The sequence below is a fragment of the Hemiscyllium ocellatum genome, chromosome 3 (genome assembly GCF_020745735.1).
Source record: "Hemiscyllium ocellatum isolate sHemOce1 chromosome 3, sHemOce1.pat.X.cur, whole genome shotgun sequence".
Taxonomy (NCBI): domain Eukaryota; kingdom Metazoa; phylum Chordata; class Chondrichthyes; order Orectolobiformes; family Hemiscylliidae; genus Hemiscyllium; species Hemiscyllium ocellatum.
The window spans coordinates 30,858,673-30,877,286 of NC_083403.1; the positions used below are offsets into that span (position 1 = coordinate 30,858,673).

Here is an 18,614-nt window from a genome sequence, read left to right on the forward strand (position 1 = left end):
GAGGGCATCCTTAACCACGTGGGAAGGGAAATTGCGGTCTCTAAAGAACGAGGCCATCTGGTGTGTTCTGTGGTGCATCTGGTCCTCCTGGGAGCAGATACGGTGGAGGCGGAGGAATTGGAAATACGGGATGGCATTTTTGCAAGAGGTAGGGTGGGAAGAGGTGTAATCCAGGTAGCTGTGGGAGTCAGTGGGTTTGTAAATAATGTCGGTATCAAGTTGGTCGTTATTAATGGAGATGGAGAGGTCGAGGAAGGGAAGGGAGGTGTCAGAGATGGTCCAGGTAAATTTAAGGTCAGGGTGGAATGTGTTGGTGAAGTTGATGAATTGCTCAATCTCCTCCTGAGAGCACGAGGTGGCGCCAATGCCGTCATCAATGTAGCGGAGGAAGAGGTGGGGAGTGGTGCCGGAGTAATTACGGAAGATCGACTGTTCTACCAATCAGACAAAGGAGGCTTACAGTGAAGATAGTTGTTGTTTAATGTTCTCTTTTTTTCTTGGAGTTAAAGAATAAATTGTTAATTTTTTTCTTTAAATAGTGGGATTTGGTAGCTCTTTGTCACTCATACTTTTACAGATTACAAGGCGAGGTGAACTTTTCTGTGTTATTGGTTTAAATTATCAGAGGGGTTTACTCTATGTCGTAACATTTGTTTGTATCCTCTATCATGCAGACAGCACAAGTCCAACTGCCAAGATATGCCATTTCTTGATTCCCTTCCCCAAACTCATTCTCCAAGGGCCTATGTTCACACCAATCTCACTGTTTCTTTTTATACATTTAAAGGAGCTCTTTAATGGTGTTCTTAAATTACTTACTAGTTTGTCCTCATAGTCTACTTCCTCCTTTTTTTGTTGTCTCCTGTTGGTTTTTATTTTTTTCCCAATCCTCTGGTTTACCACTCCTCTTTGCCACATTGTATGTTTTATCTTTCTCACTGATACTATCATTAACTTCCTTGATTAACCATAATCAGTTTATCTACTTCTTGGAATTTTTCTTCCTCACTAGGATATATCTCTGTAGAGAGAGTCCTGAATTATTTTCTTTAGTGGCAGAAATACTCAGATCAAGAAAAAGACATAACAGGAACACTGCTGTGACTATTAAAGGGTGGACCCTTTAACCAGAGACTGAGTCCTCATTCTTGCCATGGCAAGAAATTTCAAAGACTTTCTTATCAAGTCTTTTCAAAATCTTGTTTGTTTTAATAAGATCAGCTCACATGTTCTGAACTCTAGAGGGTATATTCAATTTTACTCAACTCATGATAGGTCAGTATTCCAGCAAGATAGAGGCAGAGTAGAACATTCCAACTGGAGCTCCTTTGCTCTGCCGGTTTTGTTGTTTCTTTTCTTTTGTCTTCTTCTCCTTGCAACTATCCTGCAGCGGTGTGTGAGAAAACCCGAATACTGAAGCAGGGCGACAAGAACCTGAGTCCTGGAGGGGCAAGTGGAGGAACCAGAGTTCTGGAGCTGTACGAGTCCTGATACAGTGCACCTCACCAGCACTCAGCTGCAACAAGGTAAGGAGTGGACTGGAGGCTGGAACAGAGCAGGACAGCTGTTGCCTGACACTAGTAGTCAGACCACGCGTTGAGCTGCTGCTTTCTGAAATTCTTTGCCAGACTGTAATGTAAATCCATTAACTCTGTTAGAACTACCGCATTTCTAACTTTAGACACTAAGCAATGTTTCAACTTTCCTTTTAATCCTCTTTTGTATCCAAGATTTCTACCTAAGTACTTGTATCTAATATAGTGCCATTAAAGGCAGCCAATATAAAAACGATTTTACTGTACTCCTGTATTTCTACACGTGACAATAAAGGATAGCCTATTCTATTCAATTCCAGGCCTATCCTCTAACCTGAGGAATAAATGTTGCAATCTTTTGTTTTATTCCTTCATGTGATTTGAGATTCGTTAGCATGGTCAATATTTGTTGCCAACCCCGATATATTTTCCCTCAGAAGTTAGTGATGAACTGTCTCCTTGGGCTGCTGCAAACCACGTGGTGTAGCTACACCAACAGAACGATTCAGCAGGTAGTTCCAAGATTTTAACCCAATAACAGTAAATCAATGGCAATACAATTCCAAGTTGGGACCATATAATGGCTTAAATATAGAAAATAGGCATATGGATAGCCTGTTCAAATCTTCACCCTTTTCCACCAATAAATACGATCATGGTTGATCATCTAATTCAGTATGCTGTTCCCACTTTCTCCTACACCATTTGATCCCTTTGGCCTAGGAACTACAACTCTTAGAGGACAGAGGGGAGAACTTCCATGTACTGGTGTTCTTACATGTGTTCTGTGCTTATCTAGATGATAGATGTTGCTTGTTTGGAAGGTTTAACAAGGGATCCTTACAGGGTTGCTGGAGTCCATATTATATATGGTTGTATACTGTCTTCTGTGACAGAGGGGTGTCAATCAAATGGGCTACCTTGTGCTGGGTGATGTCAAGCTTCTTGGAGTATTCCATCACACTCCTGACTTGTGCTTTTTGGGCAGTTGGGTGGTGAGTTATTGCCAAAGAATGTCCAACTCTGATCTGCTTTCGCAGCCACAATATTTGCCATCTTCCACTCTATTACTGCCTCCAACTCAAGCATATCTTGTCTCAAATATGGAGACCAAAATTGCCCATAATATTCCAGGTACAATTTCATCAGAGCCCTATAAATTGTAGCAAGGCCTTTTATTCTTCCATTCCAATTCTCTTGCAAGCTAATATGCCATTTGCCTCCCTAACTGTTGTGTGAATACATCCAAGTCTCTCTTAATGTCAACATTTAAATATCTTGCAATTTATAAAGCAGTTCTTGTATCCTTGCTACTAAAATAATTATGTTCACACTTAGCCACATGAATCTACAACTATGTTTTCCAACTTACTTAAGGTGACAGTGACGACTGTAGATGCTGGAGATCAGAGTCAAGAATACAGTGGTGCTGGAAAAGCACAGCAGGTCAGGCAGCATCCAAGCAGCAGGAAAATTAACATTTTAGTCAGGAACCCTTCATCAGGAGTTCATCCTGATGAAGGGCTCCTGCCCAAAATGTCGATTTTTCTGCATCTCGTATGCTGCCTGGCCTGCTGTGCTTTTCCACCACCACTCTAATCTTCCAACTATCCTTATCTCGTTTCATTCTCTGATGTCATCCTCTCAGTTTTCATTCCTTTATATCATGATAGCTAGTTCATCTTACTGATTCCACATGGAACCTGGAATTATTTTAATTAAAGCAGAATGACACTAAGTAGTAACTATGTACATTACCTACTTGTTGACTGTTCCACACAAAGCACTGTAAATTAATATTCTATATTGATTAAGGAAAATGCCAAAGCATTTTATACATATATAAGAAGCAAAAAGACAGCTAGGAAAAGGGTAGGTCCATTCAAGGACGAAGGACAGAATTTATGTGCGGAGCCAGAGGTCCTTAACGAATACTTTGTATTTGTATTCATAAAGGAGTGAACGAATGGTGAGTCTCAGTAGGGGTGTGTTGATATTCTAGGACATCTCTATACCAAAAAAGGAGCTGTTTGAAAAACATTGAGGGGGACAAATCCCCAGGACCTGATGGGATCTATCCCAGAACACTGAGGAAGGCAGGTGAGGTAATTGCTGGAGCCTCGTTTGAATTCTTTGTATCCTCTTTAGTCACAAGAGAGGTCCCAGAGGATTGGAGAATAGCCAATGTTGTTCCTTTGTTTAAAAAAGGGCTACAGGGATTATCCAGGAAATGGCAGGCTAGTGAGCTTTACGTCAGTGGTACAGCAACTATTGGATAAGATCTTTATGGATAGGATTTACTCACATTTGGAAAAATATGGACTTATTATTGATGAGCTTTGTGTGGGGAAGGTGGTGTCTGAAATACTTGATTGAGTTTTTTGAGAAAGTGACAAAGATAATTGATGAAGGTTTGGCAGTATGCTACATGGACTTGAACAAGGCCTTTGACAAGGGCCCTCATGGCAGGCTCATACAGAAGGTGAAGTCACATGGGGTCTGGTAAGATAGGTACAGAATTGTCTTAGTCATAGAAGACAGTGAGTAGCAGTGGAAGAGTGTTTTTCAGATTGGAGATCTGTGATCAGTGGTATTCCACAGGGATCAGTGTTGGGAACACTGTTGTTTCCAATGATATATTAATGATTTGGAGGAGAATGTAGGTGGTCAGATTAGTAAATTAGCAAGTGATACAAAAATTGGTGGAGTTGTGAACAATGAAGAGGATACAGCAGGATAGGGACTTTGTTGGAGAATTGGCAGATACAGTTTAATCCAAACAAATGCAAGGGAAATCTCATGTAGGAGCGAAGTATACAGTAAATAGCAGACTTTTAGTAGCTTCAACATTCAGAGGAATCTAGGCATACAGGTCACAGTTCCCTGAAAGTGGCAACACAAGTGGGTAAGTTGGTCAAGAAGACATACGATATTCTTGCCTTCATCAGTCAGGGCATTGAGTACAAAACTTGGCAAGTCATGTTGCAGCTGTACAGAACTTTAGTTAAGTCACATTTGGAATGTTATGTACAGTTCTAGGCACTACACCACCAGAAAGATGTGGAGACTTTGGATGGGATACAGAAACAGTTAACCAGGATATTGCCTAGTTTGTAGGGTATTACCTATGAGGATAGATTGAACAATCTAGGATTGTTTTGGATTTGATTAGATTCCCTACAGCATAGAAACAGGTCTTCGGCCCAACAAATCCACACTGACCCTCCGAAGAGTAACCCACCCAGACCCAGGCCCATACCCTATAGACCCCCGACTAATGCACCTAACATTATGGGCAATTTAGCATAGCTAATTCACCTGACCTGCACATCTTTGGATTCTGGGAGGAAACTGGAGTAACCCACGCAGACATGGGGAGAATGTACAAACTCCACACAAAAAGTCGCCCGAGGCTGGAATTGAACCTGGGTCCCTGGCGCTGTGAGGCAGCAGTGCTAATCACTGAGCCACCATGCCCACTTTGAATGTCAAAGGATGAGGGGCAATGTGATAGAAGTTAACACTTTCTAATACAGTTCCAGTCCAAAATGATGACAGACTAGGATGCTTCAGCCAGAGCCCATCCACTCCACCCATTCCTTTTCCTTTACTTCTCTTTTTTTCTCTGTGTTCTTTTATTTTTCTTCTCTCTCAGCCTCCGTCTCCCAGCATTCACTTGACTCCCGGCCTCAGTCCAGACACAACGAGGGGTGCTCTTGGCCTGGCGTAGCAGCCTGCTGTAGGTGCTCCTGGCATGGTGTTGTGGCCCTGCCTGGTGTACTCTCAGCCCAGTGTGGAGTTCTCTCAGCCCGGTATGGCTGTCTCTTGGCCTGGGGTGGCCTCAGCATGGACTCCTGGTTTCAATGTGATTCCAGAGAGATCTTCTGGTCTGACAAACCTTGAAGTGAAGCCCAGCACAGCTGCAGGCGAGGTGACAGTGTAGTCTAGGTTGAAAGACCATTGTTCTGAATTTTATTTCTGCAGGGCTGGACTTCTTATTTCTCTATGTTCTAAGATTTTGTAACTGGAGAAGCTGTACCAAGGTACATTTGTACCTAAGATGGTGCTGTAAGTGGCGACTTAGAAACTTTTGACTGCTCTCATTTGGGTTCTTGTGACAATAAAGCTAATTCAATTCAAATGATGAGAGGCATAGATGGAGTGGATAGTTGAAATTTTTATCCCAAGGTAGAAATGTCAATTACAAGGGGTCATAAGTTTAAAGGAACAAAAACAGAAATTGCTGTAAAAACTCAGCAAGTCTGGAAGCATTTTTGGAGAGAAATCAGAGTTAACATTTCAGGTCCAGTGACCCTTCTTCAGAACAGAAAATTTCTGATTTTCAGTATCCGCAGTTCTTTTGTTTTTTTTCCTCTGTTTAAAGGAGATATGAGAGTCACATTTAATAAACAGACAGGGTGGTGAGTATGCTGTAGAGGTGGATACAATAGTAACATTTAAAAAGCATCTTAATATACGAATAGGCAGGGGATAGAGGGCTATGGACAGTGTAGAAGAAAAAGGTTTTAGTTTAGAAAAGCATCATATGTCGGCACAGTCTTGTTGGGCTGAAGGGTCTGATTCCGTCCTTGTACTAATCTTTCTCAGTATGATTTTACTCAGTTAGGGAAATTAGACTTATTCTTCATACTTTTGGTCAAGTCTTGTATTTAGTATCCACAATTCTTGCATTAATTAATCAATAACCAGTATGGAAAGGTTAACAAAGTTTATTAAAACATCGCTGATAAAAAGTTACCAGTGTTTCAATTCAATTAAATTGTGAAATTTTGGGACAATGGAGAAACTTTGAACACCTCCCCCCCCCCCCCCCCCCCCAACAACCCACCCTCCCCTCCTGGCACCTTCCTCTGTCACCGCAGGAATTGCAAAACCTGTGCCCACACCTCCCCCCTCACCTCCATCCAAGGCCCCAAAGGAGACTTACTTATCCATCAAAGTTTCACCTGCATTTCCACCAATGACATTTATTGCATCCATTGCTCCAGTTGCAGTCTTCTTTACATTGGGGAGATTGGACACTTTCTTGCAGAGCACTTAAGGAAACATCTCTGGGACACCCACACCAATCAAACCTACTGCCCCGTGGCTGAACACTTCAACTCTCCCTCCCAATCTGCTGAGGACATGCAGGTCCAGGACCTCCTCCACTACCATCCCCTCACCACCTGAGGAACAATAGCTCATCTTCCAGTTTGGAACCCTTCAACCCTCAGGCATCAAAGCATACTTCACTAGTTTCCTTATTTACCCTCCCCCCACCTGACCCCAGTTCCAAACTTCCAGCTCAGCACCATCCTCATGGCCTGTCCCACCTATCTGCTCCACCCTCCTGTCCGACCTATCACCTTTACTCCTTCCTCCATCCACCTATTTCACACTCAACTACCTTCTCCCCCCTCCCATTTATCTTTCCACCCCCGAGGCTTCTAGCCTCATTCCTGACGAAGGGCTCCTGCCCTGAACGTCGATTTCCCTGCCCCTGAATGCAGCCTGACCTGCTGAGCTTTTCCAGCACCATCCTAATCTTGACACTGGGATACAATTTACGCCACTTCCTGTTCGTTGCCGTGACAACCATTGTTTACCTCCCAGGGTGCATGGTGTCCCCGTTTCCATAGTGACCACACACACACAGCCGGCGAGCACGGACAAACGGCGAGAAACCTACAATCAAGATAGCCACTCGACCCATTACAGATGTCGACATCGCAGACTAACGGATTCTAATATTCCCGAAGTGATCGGCGACGGCGGAGAATTCTTATTCACATCCAACACCCCCATCCCCCAAACGAACTTACTCGATTTGCACTTCAGAGTTTCTGGGAACCTGAAACTTCCGATGTTCGAAATTGGAAGTTTAGCATACAGCCCGAGGTTTGCAGTTGAACTAGCTGTTTGACTATGGTCTTACGTATACACATATATATATACACATTACTACAGAAATGACTGGTGCTTGAATCTTCTAGCACTAACTGTCACGCGGCGAACGTTCGGGTGTTCGCTGCTACGCATGCGCATCTGGTCCGATGATGTCACTGGCTCGCGGGCGGACGGCCACGTGACCACTGTGCCGTCAGACCACCTGAAACATCGACACATTTCCGAGCAGGGCTTATAGGAATCATAACGTGAGTGTTGCGTGTTGAGATCCTCCAGTAACCTTTTGGTTTAATTGTAACAAATCCTCATGCGCACTCAAGGTTGACGGATTCTGTGGAGAAGTGGGAGAAATAAAGTCAAACCCCGCAGTTTATTTCTCCCACTTCTCCAGACTTATTGAAATCGAGGGAGTTTTTAGTTACTATTATTATAGTAATGAAAGGAGTAAGCAGGGTCACTTTCCACGAGGATTATTAGAATACTTGGAACTTTCTAGGGTCAGATTCATAGCTGTTTTGCATAGGTAGGATACCAAAAGATATGGAGCAAAGTTAATAAGTTGAGTTCAGATTTAAGACTTTTGACCACAATACTTCCGTGGTCTTTAATGTGAAGGTGCCTGTCTTGGGGTGTACCAAGTCAAAAATCACACAACATGGGGTTGTAGTCCAACAGGTTTATTTGAAAGTACAAGCTTTCGGTGCACTGCTCCTTCATCAAGTCACGAGTGGGGCAGGTTCGTTGGACACAGAATTTATAGTAAATTCTCTATTCCTGAGATGCTGCCTAACCTGCTGTGCTTTGACCAGCAACACATTTGCAGCTGTGATCTCCAGCATCTGCAGACCTCATTTTTTACTAAAAGGTCAAAGTGTCAAACAACGGATGCAATCTATTGAACAAACCTAAATTGCTGTTAAATATTTAATCATTTGAATGGGGATGCAGATTTCGATTGATTAATATGTAAATTCCAGAACTTCTTTCAAATCACAGTCCCGAGATAAGGTTTTATCTGTATGTGAAAAAGGTGATAACTCAGCTCAGATAATGCATTAAGGATGTGAGGTTAAAGTCTGTCTGTATCCCAACTTTGGTTCTATTTCCAAAGTAGGAATTTATAAAATGACTCATGGATTGACTGCCTACAAATTGTGTGCTTTTTGAGCAAAACAGAATGTATCTGCAAGTATAAATCTGCAAATGCAAATTCACCCCATAGACTTATATGTGTACATGTGAGTGAGACAGTGTGTGTGCATACTTGATAAGTGTGTGCATGAGCATGACAGAGTATATGTTGTGAGAGAGCATGTGTATGAGAGGTTTTGTGTGTATGTGCATGCGCACACTTCGGCATATACTCCATCACACTTGTGCACACCTTATCAAGCATGCACACACACACACACACTCCCTCATTCTGTCTATCACACACAAGCACACACACACACTGTCTCCCTCACATATGCATGCACATATACATATTAGTGTATGGGGTAAATTTGTATTTGCAGATACATTCTTTTTTTACTCGAAAAACACACACTGTCGGCAGTCAGCATGTGTCATTTTATAAATCCCTACTTTGGAAACAGAATCAGTTTCATTCAAAGTTGGGATACAGACAGATTCTAACTTCACATTTTTAATGCATGTCTGAGCTGAGTTATCACCCTTTTCACATACAGATAAAACCTTAAGTTATCTCGGGACTGTGATTTGAAAGAAGTTCTGGAATTTACATATTAATCAATCGAAATCTGCATCCCCATTCAAATGATTAAATATTTAAAAGCAATTTAGGTTTGTTCAATAGATTGCATCCGTTGTTTGACACTTTGATTTTTTACTATAAATTCTGTGTCCAACGAACCTGCCCCACTCGCGACTTGATGAAGGAGCAGTGCTCTGAAAGCTTGTACTGAGCTGAGGTATTACTTTTTTTTAATATACTGATAAAACCTTAAGTTATCTCAGGACTGTGACTTGAAAGTTCTGGAATTTGCAAATTAATCAATCAAAACCTACATCCCCATTCTAAGTGATTAAAGACTTAACAGCAATCTAGGTTTGTTCAATACATCACATCAGTTGTATGACACTTTGATCTTTTACAATAAATTCTGTGTCCTATGATCTTGCCCCACTAGCTATCTGATGAAGCAGCAGCGCTCCAAAAGCTTGTACTTTCAAATAAACCTGTTGTACTATAACTTGGTGTTGTGTGATTTTTAACTTTGTTCATGGCCTTTGTTATCTCTACTTCCCATTTACAGTCTTGATCAATAGGCCTTTCCTCATTGTAGACTATTTCTACATTTTTCTTTCCAGTTTTCATGTATTTGTTCCCTTGTTTATCCTTAGCAACATTTTTGCCAATTTTGACAAAAGCAGAGATTCAAAGCTAAAATTTTGATAATTTCATTTCAGAGGTTTATAAGCTATTTGAATTTAGAATGCTTTTTATTTTAAATATCAATCAATTGTTGTGAATTTAATGAGTACTTTTAAATAATAGGCACACATACAAAATAGATATCTACGAAGCAGATGATTGTTTTTTCTTAGTCTGTTAGATTATTTAAATCCTTGCTGCAAGAGATTAATTTTATGCTATTGTAATGCAAATTATTTTATATTAATTAATATTTATTCCTGGTTAAAGAAACATTACCTTTTTTTTAACCAACTCACGGATATAATCATTCATGGCAAATCCAGAAGATGGTGGCAAGCCAAATTCTTGAACCTTTGCAGGATACCCCACTATGCTGTTTGGAAGGGTGTTCCAGGTTTCTGACCCAATGACAGTGAAGAATTGGTGATATTATTCCAGATTAACATGTGGCTTGATGGAGAACGTGCAGATGGTAATACCATGTAACTGCTATTCTTGTCCTTCTAAGTAGCAGAGGTTGTGCGTTCAGGAAGGTGCTGTCAAAGGTTGCTTGATGTGTTTCCAAGATGGTATTCTCTGCTGATGGTACTGCCACCACAGCTGCTAATGGAGGAAATGCATATGAAGTTGATGTATAAGATGACCAAGTGATCTGCTTTGTCCCAGATTGAGCTTCTTGAATGTTATTGGAGCTGTACTCATCAAGAGGAGATTATACGTATGCACTCTAACTTGTGGCTTGTAGATGGTGGACAGGCTTTGGGGAGTCAGGAGGTGAATTCACTACTACAGAATTACCAGCTTCAGACTTGTTTTTGTTACTGGAGCATTTATATGGGTGGTACGGTCACATTTCTGTTCAATGGTAACCCTCAAGATGTTGATAGTATGAGATTCACCAATGATAATACCATTGAATGTCAGAAGAGTTAGATAATTCTCTTTTGATGGATATAGTCATCACCTGATGCTTGAGTGGTCTGAATGTTATTTATCATTTATCAGGCCAAACCTGAATGCTGGCCTAGTTTTGTTGTATGGGGTAGGCACTGTTTCAGTGTCTTAATGAGTTAGAGTTAATAAGCACAGTGTAATCAACAGTAAACATCCCACTTCTAATCTTATTGTGGAATGAAAGGCATTGATGAAGCAGAATAAAATGGTTTGTCCAAAGGCAACATCCTGAGAAACTTCTTTGGGGATGTCTTGGCCTAAAATGTTCGGTTTCCAACAACTATTTTGTTTTTAGATATAAGAGGAAGAAGAAGGCTTACAGTAGGATGAGACATGAAGGCTCAGTTAGGGGACTTGAGAGTTACAAGTTAGCCAGGAAAGACCTAAAGAGCTAAGAAGAGTCAGGAGGGGACATGAGAAGTTGTTGGCAGACAGGATCACGGAAAACCCTAAAGTTTTCTATAGGTATATCAGGAGTAAAAGAATGACCAGAGAAACATTACGGCCAATGAAGGATAGTAATGGGAAGTTGTGCATGCGTGGAGTCTGAGGAGATAAGAGAAGCGCTAAATGAATATTTTTCATCAGTATTTACTGGAACAAGATGATGTTGTCGAGGACAATACTGAGATGCAGGCTAGACGGGATTGAGGTTCACAAGGAGGAGGTGCTAGCAATTCTGTAAAGTGAAAATAGATAAGTCCCCTGGGCCATATGAGATTTATCCCAGGATTCTCTGGGAAACCAGGGAGGAGATTGCAAAGCCTTTGGCTTTGATCTTTACGTTGTCATTGTCAAAGACTGAAGGATAGCAAATATTGACGCCTTGTTCAAGAAGGGGATTCAGGACAACCCTGGTAATTATAGACCAGTGAGCCTTACTTCGGTTGTGGATAAAGTATCGGAAAAGGTTATAAGAGATAGGATTTATAATTATCTAGAGAGGAATAAGTTGAATAAGGATAGTGAACACAATTTTGTGAAGGGTAGGTCGTGGCTCACTACCTTATTCTTTGAGATGGTGACCAAACAGGTGGATGAGGATAAAGCGGTTGATGTAATGTATATGGATTTCAGTAAGGCGTTTGATACGGTTCCCCACGGTAGGCTATTGCACAAAACATGGAGGCATGGGATTGAGGGTGATTTAGCGGTTTGGATCAGAAATTGGCTAGCTGAAAGAAGACAGAGGGTAATGATTAATGGGAAATGTTCATTCTGGAATTCAGTTACTAGTGATGTAGCACAAGGATCTGTTTTGGGGCCACTGCTGTTTGCCATTTTTATAAATGACCTGGATGAGGCAAAGAAGGATGGGTTAGTAAATTTGCGGATGACACTAAAGTTGGTGGAGTTGTGGATAGTAATGAAGGATGTTGCAGGTTACAGAGAGACTGCAGAGACTGCAGAATAAGCTGCAGAGCTGGGCTGAGAGGTATCAAATGGAGTTTAATGTGGAAAAGTGTGAGGTCATTCACTTTGGAAGGAGCAACAGGAATAAAGAATACTGGGCTAATGGTAAGATTCTTAGTAGTGTAGATGAGCAGAGAGATCTCAGTGTCCATTTACATAGATTCCTGAAAGTTGCCACCCAGGTTGATAGGGTTGTTACGAAGGCATACAGTGTGTTAGCATTTATTAGTAGAGGGATTGGGTTTCAGAGCCAAGAGGTCCTGCTGCAGCTGTATAAAAACTGTGGTGCGGCCGCAGTTGGAATATTGCGTACAGTTCTGGTCACTGCATTATAGGAAGGATCTGGAAGCTTTGGAAAGGGTACAGAGGAGATTTACTAGGATGTTGCCTGGTGTGGTGGGAGGGTCTTATGAGGAAAGGCTGAGGGACTTGAGGCTGTTTTTGTTAGAAGGTTGAGAGGTGACTTGATACATGTAAGATAACCAGAGGGTTAGATAGGGTGGACAGTGAGAGCCTTTTTCCTCAGATGGTGATGGCTAGCATGTCTTCCCTTACGGGGGGGACATAGCTTTAAATTGAGGGGTGATAGATATAGGACAGATGTCAAAGATAGATTCTTTACTCAGCGAGGAGTAGGGGCATGGAAGGCACTGCTGAAAATGTGTTGCTGGAAAAGTGCAGCAGGTCAGGCAGCATCCAAGGAGCAAGAGAATCGACGTTTCGGGCATGAGCCCTTCTTCAGGAAGCAGGAAGGCATTGCCTACAACAGTAGTAGACTCAGCAACTTTATAGGCATTTAAATGCTCATTAGATAAATATATGGATAAAAATGGAATAGTGTAGGATTGATAGGCTTTAGATTGATTCCACAGGTCAGCGCAACATTGAGGGCCAAAGGGTTATACTGCGCTGTAATGTTCTATTTTCTATGTTCTATTACTCTAATCAATATAGACTTTAATTTTGCTCAAACTATTTGGTATTGCATGCTTGATGTCAAAGACAATCATTCTCATCTCGCCATTATTATCTATTCAGTATCTAAATACTATTTTGGAAAACTTTGTTGTGTATTAATTGTCTTCCACATTTTCTATATACAGTACAACATTGTGGACAATGAAGTAATTTGAAATAAAGTGCTTCAAGACACCATATAGTGATGCAACATGTTATATTAATGCAGGTCTTTGCTTCTTTCTCAGGATGTGGAGGTGCCGGTATTGGATTGGGGTGGACAAAATTTAAAAATCACACATTACTAGCTATCTGATGAAGGGGCCGTGCTCTGAAAGCTCATAATTCCAAATAAACTTGCTGGACTATAACCTGGTGTTGCGTGATTTTTTTAACCCTTTCTCAGGATGTAGTCATCAGTGGCAATACCAGCATTTATTTCTCATCTCCAGTTGCCTAGATCTGATACAAATGAGTGGTCAACCGCACTGATGTGCATCTGTAAGCACATGTAAGCCAGGTGGCAGATTTCTGTAGTTAACCATGTCATACCACCGCTGCCTACTCAACTTCCTATGGTCATGATAGGATAAATAGTTTCATTTTGTGCAATATATACCTGTGTTATTTTCACTAGGCTGTTACTCCAGGTTTCTGGTGTGCTTGATCTGTAGCATAAATCAAATCAAATCAAATCAAGATGCCATAGTATTACCTGACCATAGGGCTGTTGTCCCATTAGAGAGAGATGACTGGTGCTGATTTAACCTGAGGGCCATCGTATCTCAAACAAGGAAAGAGGTTGAGAAGAAGAGACTTTCAGGTAACCTCAGCTGGTGATGGTAATCACACATACTATCAAATCCCAAAATAAATCAGATGACAAAAATAGAGTGCAGTTGCTAATGTTAATGTGAGATAATCAATGTGGTCCTGGAAAGACTAAGCTCATAATCATAAAGTGCTTTGAAAGGCTGATCGTGGCCCTCAAACTCTCACCTCCCAGCCTACCTCGACACCCTGCAATTGTAAATAGGTCCACAGTGGATGCCATTTCCCTAGTCCTACACTTTAATCCCTGGAACATTTGGATAACAAGGACTCCTACGTCAAGCTCCTACTTATTGACTACAGCTCTGCCTTCAACAGCATAATCCCTACTAGACTAACCTCAAAACACCAGAACCTAGGTCTTGGATCCACCGTAGTAAGTGGATCCTCAGCTTCCTGACCCACAGACTACAATCAGTGAAGATAGACAATGATAATCCTCAACACTGGCGGCCTGCAAGAACATATTCTCAGCCCCATACTGCACTCCCTATACACCCATGACTGTGAAGTCAAATTCCAGATGAATGCCATTTAGAAATTTGCTGACAATACCATCACGATAGGAAGGATTTCAAAGAATGATAACTCAGGATACAGGAAGTATTCTCTCTCTCTCTCTCTCTCTCACAATGTCAGCAAACCAAAAGAACTGATCATTGATTTTAGGGAGTAGGACATGCCCCTAACTGCATCAACAAAGCTGAGGTGGAGAGGGTTAAGAGTGTCAAGTTCCTAGGAGTGACAATAACAGACAATCTATCCCAGTCTTCCCACGTAGATACGACAGTCAAGGTGGCACAACAATGCCTCTTCTTCCTAAGACAGCTTAGGAAATTTGGCATGTCCATAGGACCCTTTTACAGATGCACCATAGAAAGCATCCTATCCAGATGCATAACAGCCTGGTACTGTAACTGCTCTGCCAAGGACTATAAGAAACTGCAGAGGTTGTGTGCATAGCCTAGACCATCATGGAAGTCAATTTACCATCCACGGACTCCATTCACACTTCTCATTGCCACGGTAAGGCTGCCAACATCATTGAAGACCCCTCCCACCCCACTAATGCAGTCTTCCAACCTCAGCATTTCCTAAGAACATTTGCATGGAAGGGATTCCTAATGAAGGGCTTATGCCTGAAACATCGATTCTCCTGCTCCTCGTGTACTCCCAGATCTGCTGTACTTTTCCAGCACCACACTTTCGATTCTGATCTCCAATATCTGAAGTCCTAACTTTCTTCCGATCTCGCCTGTGGGTTGAAGAAACAGAAGCTTGAACACATGCATCAACAGATTCAAGAACAGCTTCTTCCCTGCTGCTATTAGACTGCTGAATGGACCTCTCCAACTTCAAATGATTGTCAATCTTGCTAATGTTGATCTTGCTTTTTGAACCTCCTATGCAGCTGTAATCTTGTATGCCTCACTCTGTCTCAGCACCCTGTAATCTGTATGTCCATATTTGCTGTGATCTGTCTGTACTGCTTGTAAAACAAAGTTTTTCACTGTAATTAAGTACATGTGACTACAACAAATCAAATAAATCAAATCATGGGCAGAGGGGAGGCTGATTGATTTAAAATGGTTAAGTATAAAATAAGAAACTGGAATAAGGTACACACATTAAATGGTCTAAGAGTTGTTGTAACAGCCGAGAAAGGAGACCAAGATACATCATTAAAACTATGTGTTCAGTTTCCATAGATAATTAAGAAAGCAAATAGAATGTTCCGATTCCTAGATGGAATATGACTTAATTCTAATAAAATCATATTGAACTTGTATTTGTTTAAGCTGTCCATTTAGTTAATTAGTCCATTAAGCTGTCTATTTAGTTTTGATTTCTGTATTGGCAGGAATGATGTGGAGAAGAATCTCATCAGCATCCTGAGGCAGGAGTGTTACAAAGTCAAAAGCATGTCTGTTCATTTTAAAATAGGAAATGTCTGAATTTTAACATAAACATAAAGTGCAGGCTCAGCTCTTGAATGGAAAGGCTGGAAGATGAGCTATTTCAAAAAAGATACATGTAGCAAATGGCTGTTAATTGGATATCTGAGTTTTGGTTGCTGTTTTGACAACAATTTAAATTTAACCAATTAGTTTAAATTATGCCCAGGATACTAAAACCCAAACAAGTTTGAATTTATTGTTTTGACAACATTGGACCAGTGAGATAGAATGACATTGGGGGGCTATAAAAAAACACAGGCATTTTGAAAATTGGAGAGAGCAATTGTTATAGAGCTGGAATACTAACATCTAACATCTTGCTCTCAAAGAAATTAAAAGACACCCTCTATCAAAGGTACCATTTCACAGTAAAAAAGAAAGGAGGTCCAGGGAGATCAGCAACCAGAAGATTGAAGACACCGGAGAAGACAGAGACTGTGTGGTCTTAAGATTAAATTAATAAGATGTTTGATAAATGTGTTATTGTAATATCATTTTTTATGAAGCTGGGGTCAGATAGTAAGTGGTTAAGAATAAAGGGAGCTTGGATTTGTTAATAGTTATTGTTTAGTGTTCATTATTAGAGTTTGGAAAATAAATTGTTATTTTTTTCTTTAAAAAGTGGAAATTAAGAGTTCTCTGTCGCTCACATTTTAATAACTTAGGAGGAAGGGCGAGCTTTTCTGGGTGTTTAGTTTTAATTAAGAGAGGTTTGACCTTCACATCGTGACAGGAGGTTGGTGAAGATTTGACAGACTGGCATTGGTGTTCTATCCAACCCATTCTTGCCTCAATCATTTTGATGGAGTTGAAGTTGTGCTAGCATCTATCCACTCCTGTCAGGATCATCAACAACAACTGAACTGTCAATGTCCCTGTCAAATGGTGCATTGCAACCCCATGTATTTGAAGCTACTTCACTATGGATAAGGGTTTACAGGGCTATTAGCTTGAGATTAAGTAGAGTTCCTGCTAAAATGTTTGAAATTTAGCCTAGACTACCCAAACAACTCCAATGTTAGTAACTCCTGTTGTTCACAATCACAGAATTACAAAGCTCTTTAGCCCATCACAACTATGTCACTGTAGTTCTCAAATCAGCTCCCTTGTAATGCTCTCCTGCTGGTGATTGAGTGATGCTCACTCAATGATAATGTCACTGGTAGTAATCCAAAGGCCCAGGCTAATGCCTTAAGGGTGTGTGTTCACATCCCATCACATCTGTGTGGAGTTTGCACATTTTCCCCGTGTCTGCGTGGGTTTCCTCCCACAGTTCAAAAATGTGCAGGTTAGGTGAATTGACCATGCTAAATTGCATGTATTGTTAGGTGAAGGGGTAAATGTAGTGGAATGGGTCTGGGTGGGTTGCTTGTTGCTTACAAGCCACTGTGACGAAGGTCTATTAGAGATGGACAACAGATATGGGTCCGGCTGGTGACACCCACACTTGATGAAAACATATGCTTAAGCATAGGATCAGAATCTTACATCACATCATAAGACCTAGTTTATATGGATTTCAGATGCAGTTGATGCAGTTTGTATGGATTTCACCAAAATCTTTGACAAGGTCCCACTTCGGACACTGATAAAGAAGATAAAGGCACCCGGGATTCAGGGTAACTTGGCATGTTGGATCTAAAATTGGCTTAATGGTAGGAAACAGAGATTGATGGTAGAAGTCTGCTTGTGTGATTGGAGGCCAGTGTCCAATGGCATATCACAGGGATCAGTGCTGAATCCCTTGCTATTCGTGATATATATAAACAATATCAATGTGAATGATGGTAATGATAACTAAATTTGTGATGACACAAAGTTTGGCCATGTGCTTAATAATGAGAAAGAACCTCTTAGGTTTCAGGAACATATGGACAGGTTGGTCAAATAGGTGGAATATAACCTGGAAAAGTGTGAGGTGATGTGCTTTGGAAGAATAATAAGACAGGGATAAAAGGATATGGGGAAAAAGTAGGAACAGGTTGCTGAGTTGGATGATCAATCATAATCACATTGAATGGCAGAACAGGCTCTATGGGCTAAATAGCTCCTATAATCTACGTTTCTATATAAGGGAGTACTCAATGAATAGTAGAACACTAGGAAGCTCAGAGTGTGAGCTAGTGTTCTTAAGCTGCTTGTCCAGATTCCTGAATGCAATAGGACAGATTAACGGGGTATTTAAGACAGCATACAGGATACTTGACTTGATCAGTCATATCATAGATTATAAGAGGAGGGAGGTTATGTCGGAGCTGAACAAAACTATAGTTCGCCCACTGTGTGTAGTTCTGGTCACCTTACTATAGGAGAGATATGATTGCAGAGGAGATTTACTAAGGTATTGCCTGCAATGAAGCATTTTAGCTATAAAGAGAGGCTGGATAGAACATAAGAACTAGGAAAGGAGTAGGCGTCCGGCCCTTCAAGCCTGCTCCGCCACTCAATAAGATCATGGCTAATCTTTTCGTGGACTCAGCTCCACTTAGCGCATTTTCACCATATCCCTTAATTCCTTTACTTTTAAAAGCGATTACTGAAACAGTGCCAACTACTTCCCTGGGCAAGGAATTCCATAGATTAACAACCCTCTGGGTGAAGAAGTTCCTTCTCAGTTCAGTTCTAAACCTGCTTCCTTCCATCTTGAGGCCATGC

General features: G+C 41.1%; 1 long non-coding RNA gene across 1 annotated transcript; it reads left to right on the forward strand.

Moving 5' to 3' along the window:
* Positions 1-7,638: 7,638 nt before the first annotated feature.
* Positions 7,639-13,541, forward strand: LOC132836880 (uncharacterized). Its single transcript, XR_009647405.1, has 2 exons — positions 7,639-7,693; positions 13,419-13,541. It is a non-coding gene; the product is annotated as an uncharacterized LOC132836880 (long non-coding RNA).
* The last annotated feature ends 5,073 nt before the right edge of the window (positions 13,542-18,614 follow it).